We start from the raw sequence: 8,244 nt of genomic DNA, 5'->3' as shown, positions 1-8,244 counted from the left end.
GGCAGCCTCACTTGCGGCAATGTATTCGGCCTCGGTCGTGGAGTCTGTAGTGGACCCCTGTTTGCTGCTTTTCCAGCAAACAGCACACGATCCTATCGTGAAAACATATCCAAATGTAGACTTTCTATCATCTGGGTCTGACTGGAAATCGGCATCTGTATACCCTTGGATCTGTAGTGAGCTACCGTCGAACACCAGACAAAACTCTTTTGTCCTTCGAAGGTACTTAAGTATGTTTTTCACAGCAGTCCAATGCTCCTGCCCTGGGTTGGCCTGAAATCTGCTTACTACACTCACTGCCTGAGCAATGTCAGGACGAGTGCACAGCATGGCATACATGATGCTCCCTACGGCAGAGGCATAGGGAACGTCTTTCATGCCATCAATCTCCTCAGAAGTCTTGGGAGACATCTTCTTGGAGAGAGTGACTCCGTGCCTGAAAGGAACATTTCCTTTCTTGGAGTTTTCCATGCTGTATCTTTTGATTATTTTGTCAATGTAAGCAGATTGGGATAATCCTATTATTCGCTTCGATCTATCTCTATTGAGTCGAAGACCCAGTATATAGGAGGCTTCTCCAAGATCTTTCATGGAGAATTGCTGCGAAAGCCATATTTTCACCGTAGTTAACATTCCTACATCATTCCCAATGAGTAGAATGTCATCTACATACAGAACCAAGAAGGTAACCTTATCCCCACTGTGCTTCCTGTAGACACAGGGTTCATCCGGATTCTACTCGAAGTCAAACGATTTGACGGCAGAGTTAAAACGGATGTTCCAACTTCTAGAAGCTTGCTTAAGCCCATATATGGATCTGTTAAGTTTACATACCATGTTTTCCTGACCTGCAGCAATGAAGCCTTGCGGCTGCTGCATATAGATATCTTCAGTAAGATCTCCATTCAGGAATGCAGTTTTGACATCCATCTGCCAAATCTCATAATCATGGTATGCCGCTACAGCTAGCAGGATCCTAATGGATTTAAGCATGGCCACAGGCGAAAAGGTTTCCTCATAATCGATGCCCTCTTTCTGAGTGTACCCTTTCGCCACCAGACGAGCCTTGAAGGTCTCAAGTTTACCATCGGGGCCCTTCTTCCTCTTGTAAATCCATTTGCAACCGATTGCCTTTACCCCGGAGGGCGGATCTACTAGAGTCCAGACTCCATTGGTCTCCATTGAGTCCATCTTTGCCCTCATGACCTCCACCCACTTCTGGGAATCTATGTCCAACATAGCTTCCGCGTAAGTCACGGGATCCTCCTCACTAGTCAAGGTTTCCACCAGGTAACTATCCTGGTCATAACCATAACGGACTGGTGGCTGGATGCCCGAGTGGATCTTCTAAGTTGGTCACTACCTGGAACTTGTGGGACATCTCCCACTGCTCCTGAGCTCTCCTCATCAAGAACAACTTCCTGACGATGGGTGTCCAGGATATAGTCGGTTTCCAAGAATTGCGCATTTCGACTGCAGAACACTTTCTGCTCACTTGGGTCATAGAAAAGGTAACCTACAGAGCCTTTTGGGTAGCCTACAAATAGGCAACGACTGGTCTTAGATTCCAACTTGTCTGCACTCGTTCTTTTAACGTGTGCTGGACAACCCCAAATCTTCAAGTGTTTGACACTTGGTTTCTTTCCGGTCCAAAGTTCATATGGAGTATTCGGAACCGATTTGGTTGGAACCCGATTCAGCACGTAAATCGCAGTCTCTAATGCATAACCCCAAAAGGATGTGGGTAACTCTGAGTGTATGAGAAGCGACCGGACCATATCTAATAAGGTCCTATTCCTCCTCTCTGAAACACCGTTAAGTTGTGGTGTAGCAGGAGGAGCTAATTGTGATACTATCCCATTGTCCTTTAAGTAGTCCCTGAATTCGTCAGAGAGATATTCGCCACCTCGATCGGATCGAAGGGCTTTAATTTCTCTCCCTAACTGTTTCTCGACCTCTTCTCCAAACTCTTTGAACTTTTCAAAGGTTTCACACTTGTGTCTCATTAGGTACACGTAACCATATCGTGAAAAATCATCTGTGAAGGTGATGAAATACACGTGTTGATTTCGTGTCCTAACACTCAGGGGACCACATACATCAGTATGTATTAGGTCAAGTGTGCCTATACATCTTTCAGGCTTACCGTTAAATGGCCGTTTCGTCATCTTGCCTTGTAGGCAAGGCTCACAAGTGGGAAGATCTTTTACAGCTAGAAAATCCAAAGGACCATCCTTTACCAACCTTGTGATTCGGTCAACACTGATGTGGCCAAGTCGGTAATGCCACAGACACGTGGGATTAACTGTATCACGGGCTCTCTTCTTGGGGTTTTCAACCGATGTAGTTTCGGTTATGTTAGTTTCTAGAGAAGGATGTAGAACATAGAGACCGTTCTCCAGTTCCCCATATGCGATGAATCTGTTATTTCTTTTAATAGTAATCGTATTACTAAAGAAGACAGAATAACCATCTGCACACAATTTTGAGACAGAAATCAAATTTCTTCTTAAATTTTGTACATAAAGACAATCTTTTAGTACAATTTTTCCTTCTCTAAAATATAATTCCACGGTTCCTATGGCCGCGGCTGCAACAGTTGCAGTAGTCCCCAAGTAGAGTGTGACTTCTCCTTCACTCAGTCTTCTGCTTACCTTGAACCCCTGCAGTGAGTTACACGCATGAGTTGAAGCCCCAAAGTCAATACACCAGGACGCAGAAGCTACCAATAAATTGGTTTCTATAACACATGTTTCGAAGTTACCTTTCTTGGATTCCAGGTAGGCAGGACAATTCCTTTTCTAGTGGCCGGTCTTCTTGCAGAAGTGACAGGCATCCGATGCTTTGTCTTTCTTCTGCTTCTTGCTTTTAGTGGCTTTCTTCTGAGGCTTCTTTGCCTTCCTCTTTCTCTTGCCTGTCTTGCCAGCTTCAACAAGCATGGCTACAGGCTCATCCTTTTTAATCAGTTCTTCAGCTCTTTGCAACATATTGCTGAGCTCTTGTAAGCTGACATTCAGCTTGTTCATGTTATAGTTCATGATGAACGGATTAAAGGAAGGAGGCAAAGAGTTAAGGATAGAATCTATCTGGGTTGCAAGGTCCAGCCCGGATGCAAGAGCCTCCAGTTCGTTGATGTATCCCATCATCCGAAGACAATGGTCGTGAACTTGTTGACCCTTGGACATTTGTGTGGTCATGAACTGTTTCAAGACCTTTTGTCGAGTAGAACGATTCTGCTCTTCATACATTGTCCTGAGACTGTCCAATATGTCTTTAGCAAGTTCGATCTGATCGAACTGCCTCTGTATCGGATTGTCCAAGGAGGCAATGATGTAACACCGGGCAAGGGAGTTTTTCTCCTCCCATTCTTGATAGTCTCTCCTTCGGGCCTCAGAAGCCCTATCTCCCGGACGCTCCGGGGCAGGATTCTTTGCCACTTTGTCAAGTTTTTTAGAAGCAAGGACCAGCATAAGGTTCCTATACCAGTCAGCATAGTTTGGGACCTTCAACTTGTTGTCATCAAGTAGCTTTGCACAGGATCCGTTTGCCATTTTCTGATAAAAGAGCAAACATCAGTCCACGACCTAATTTGATTCATGTTCATTTCATAGATATTGATTTTAATCTACGATCCATTTCCATTTATTCGTCTCTGAGATTTCCCTCCTTTCTCAGCGACGGAGACTACGGGTTGTCTCTGGAAATGTGGGAAATCACATAGGGTGCATGAGGCCAACTGTTTCAGCTGCATAACCCCACCACCTTTCTGTGAAGGATCATATCCACTCATCATATGAGTTTTCCCTTTGGCCTCTGTCAGACAAGGTTCAGAGCTGTTTTCAGGTAAACCTTTCTGTCCAGTGAGTGTTTACCCGTCATATTCATGAACGCCAAGGTACCATGAGAGAGTTCCCATTTTCTGGTGAAGCCCCTCCCACATCGGTCTATGACGCCCCTATCATCTTATGAAACACTTAGACAAGCCCAACAGCAAATGGATAGCCCATTTTCTGGTGCGTTTCCTCATTGCTGAAGGACCCATCCTCGTGCTAATGATGGAAGGCCTTTAGAGAGTTCATCATATGAATCTCCCTATCACATGCACTTATATTATCTGGAGGGAACAGATAATTACGCCCTAGTTCTATCTTTAGGTCAAACCAAAGTGGCTCCCACTGACTTTCATAAAGCCAGATTTTGGTGGGCCTAAATCGGCTAGGGTTCCGCACGAGACCTCATGATGAGGTGTGGGGCCCACCACTGAGGGAGGTCATCCAATGACCAAAAGGGACACCATGGCAATGATGTGCATTCAGCCATGGTGTGCGAAAGAGCCACTATCGATTGAGCATGGGCCAAGTACTTATGGCCCATGTACGTAGCACATCACACATCCATACATCACATGCAGGGATAAATTGATCCAATCAATTAATTATCTGTAAAGCCCATTTGAAGCCCATTTTAAATCCATAATATTAACCATTAATATTATCTAGGTATATGGGCCGAATGGTTCAACCCATATAGCTTTAAGGGTTAAGTGGGCTTTTAGCAGTTTTAACTGTTTAAAACTGGGCCTTTACAGGTTGGGCCGAATTAACCATTTAATTAAATATCAATCCTTAGGCCCATTAGTGGGAAAATTAGGGCTGACTTTCAGCCTTGATTAAACCCTAGATTCGGTCCAAACAGTTTGAACCAATCTTGGTTCGAATGGGTCTAGGGTTTGATCTTTAATTAAATCTTTAATTCAAGAAAATAATCTGAAATTAATTACTGATAAAAGAAAAACAACAATCAGTAAATCAGGGCTGTTCACACAATCCATCCTGCAAAACAGAGGTTAGATCACAGAATGCAGTTTCACAAACTGCAAATCGCAGATGGCGATTCTCCCATCTGCGAAATCTTCTTCTCTGCGAAATCTCCCTTTCTGCGCCGCCATCTTCGATCCATAATTAAAATAAATAGAAATCCTATTTCTATTAATAGTTACAACAGATCGAATACCTATACATTGAGTCTAGAAAATAAAAAAAATTATTTACAGACCAAATGTAATAAATAAATCAAGAAACTGCAAATCTTGCAGGTTCCCTGCGCAAACCAAGATTTCGATCTCCTCTTGTACGAACAGCCCATAAATCAAGAAAATCATAAAGAACAATTCTAAAAAATAATCAGATTTATATAAAATTAATTTCAGATTATTCACCCATTAATTTTGGGAACAAAATTTCCCAAAACCCATATCTGCGCAAACGGGGTAGAACACCTTCTGCCCATTTGCGCAGGTTCAGATCTGAAACAAATTGGTTCAAGATTTGAACCATGGCTCTGATACCACTGAAGGGACCGAGAGATCCATCCTATGGACGCCCAAAGATTGCGGAATAAGGGGCGAATTTCAAAAATTTTTCTCTCCCTTCAACTGGGAATCGTATTCCCTATTTAGAAAATCATATTTTCAAGGATCAATCTTGAACCATAAACTGAACCAGATCTGAACCAAAAGGAGTGGGAGAGGATTATACATGATACGGAGAAATACTATCTCCCAATGGAGGTGTTCACGCCCAAGGAAGGATCCAAAGACTGCTCCCACTGAAGATGGCGCAGTGCAGGATGGAGCAGAATCAGCAACGTTCTTCAAAAGTACTTGACCCTTCGCAAGAATCAACTGGACGGCTTGTGAGTACAGCTCCAATCAATCTTTTCCCAAAAGATTGAAATCAAGATCCAACCTTGATTGCTCCCAAGAACTGGAGATCGAACTGAAGGAATGGCAATGGCAGGAAGGTGGCGGTAGAAGAGAATTCGCAGTATGCAGGAAATCTCTTAATCTGTCTTTCTTAAAGAGAAGAATGCTATTGATGTTATTGTGTTCTTCAAGGCTGCCGCCCCCTTCCCCTTTTATAATCTTAAAGGGATCAGCTCCTAATCAGATTAGGAGTTGCTAATTCCAAATCATATTTGGGTTAGAAGTCCCTTAGTGATAAGGGATAATCCTTATCTTATCTGCAGATCAGATCAGCTGTCTCCTAGTCTAATTAGGAGGTTTCCATATCTAAATCTTATTTAGATCTTGGACTCTCTGAGTGGATAGGGTATAAGCCCAATCCTTTTAGCTGACCCACTTCAGAATTCGCCCCCTTTAGATGACTGATCAAATCAGCCCAGTTCGAAATGGGCTTAAGGCCCATTAAGGTTATGTACTCAAAAAACCTTCCAAATTGCTGCCCAGTTGGGCTTCCTTGTCTGGCGTGGGACCCAAGCATTGATCTACACATCAGCCACATGGGTTCAGCCCAGCCTTTGTTACAAGGCCTGGCCGAATGCACTGCGGAAGATAGTGTACCCCCTGAAACCCATCAAATGGGCTCTATGGGCCCAACACTTACACTAAGTGGTCCCTGGGCCAAGCCACCTTGTAACACCCAGGGACTGTGGGCAGATGCAAGATTAGCCCATCAGGTGTTATCCTCAATTTTCTTACACTTAACCTCTCAGCCCATAATGATCATACACTGCCGGACAAGAGAGGACCTCTCCCTCAGCTGCAAGGAACAGTGTTGCACTCTCCACTCATATGGATCCCGGGAATTAAACCCTTCTTGCAAACAATTTAGAAACCATATATATATATACTTTTATATCTTATATAAAATATATTTTGCAAAACAAATCTCAACGGTTGAAATCGGCTGCCGGCAGTCTTGGTTTCCATCAGTGAGAGTGCATCCCCGATCATTACCTTTGTCCGACAAAGGGGCTGATCCTGTCACTATGATCACCCACTCAGATGAATTCTCGGACTGTCCCAACATACCCAGGTTTTGACCCCCGCTAAGGATCTCACTGATTGGTACATCAAAGACAGCCCAATCCGACACCTAGTGTAGTATCATAATCGAGTCTAGGGGTCGGGTGTAACTTTCCAGTTTTGCCCATCAATCTCCAAGGTCCAGGGCAATACTGGAAATCTGGTTCAGTTCAAAGATTCAATTAATCCTACACTGTATGTGCCTAGGGTCTCACCCTGGCAGCTGATACAAGCCACTCCAACCGACTTGGTGGCACTACAGTGTCAGCCTTGTCAGGATAGGTCTCCCCAGACCGACCCACTGGCTGTGAACATTCTAAACTAACACGAGTCTCATTAAGTGTCCAGTTTAAGGGTATTACAAAAAATTCATCAAGTACATCATTCTGATTGAAGCTAAGGGCATACAAAACTGTCTAACAGTAGTAGCCTTGCAAGTCACCCTTGGGGAAAAATGCATGGGAACCAACACCCAAACAATCCAAAATACCATTTTGACCTAGCCTTGGCCACCAACTTTCCTACCACCATCAGGAATAAGTCAAAATCCTACCTTGAAGCAGCCAAGCAGGGACTTAACTTAGGGACTAGCCATAGGTTTTCTCACCATCGAGAACATCCACTAGCAATCTACCCAACCTACTATCTGGGCCTTGGAAGAAATCAGGTTCGTGGAGCAGTCGAAGAACCTTCTTTCACCAACAACAAGTTGAAGCCTCAAGCAGAAGTTGGAAGAAACCCGGTTCATGGAGCAATCAAAGAACCTTCTCTCACCAACAACAAGTTGAAGCCTCAAGCAGAAGCTAGTCCTCGAGGACGAAGACTGAATTGAGTGGGGGAGACTGTAACAAGTGTTCTCTTCGACGCGCCATCAAGTGCCATCCACTGTGCCTACAGCCGCAACTCCAACGTCTAAGTGTGTGTCATGGGTGGGCTAAGCATGTACTTTTGTATGGGGGACTGCCAATGGCAATATTGTAATATTGTAGTATGCTTTTTCATCTTTTTGACATTTCTTATTGTCACTCCCCCAAAAGCATAACGTACTCTTTGAGGGGAGGTAGGTAGTCGAGTGAGCTCATAAGCGTGTAAAGGTTAAGCACGAGATCCCCTCGACACTGTACTGTGTGCTTGTGCTTACCACTGATTAATGCAATACAAGTAGCCTTTTGCTAATTCGTGTGCCTTCTTGTTGCCTTTGTGTGTGTGTTTGCTTTGTTTCGTAGGCTTACTCGCCCATTTCGAGTGCCGCACGGGGCCTCAACGATTACCCCCGTGACAATTGTGTGGTGGCGTGCGCTGGCGTGTGCGGGTTGAACGCAAGTTGTGAATTGCAGAATCCTGTGAACCATCGAGTCTTTGAACGCAAGTTGCGCCTAAGGCCCCTGGGCCAAGGGCACGCCTGCCTGGGCGTCACG

The sequence above is a fragment of the Nelumbo nucifera genome, chromosome 3 (assembly GCF_055504915.1).
Source record: "Nelumbo nucifera cultivar China Antique chromosome 3, China Antique-T2T, whole genome shotgun sequence".
Taxonomy (NCBI): Eukaryota; Viridiplantae; Streptophyta; class Magnoliopsida; order Proteales; family Nelumbonaceae; genus Nelumbo; species Nelumbo nucifera.
This window is presented reverse-complemented; position numbering follows the sequence as displayed.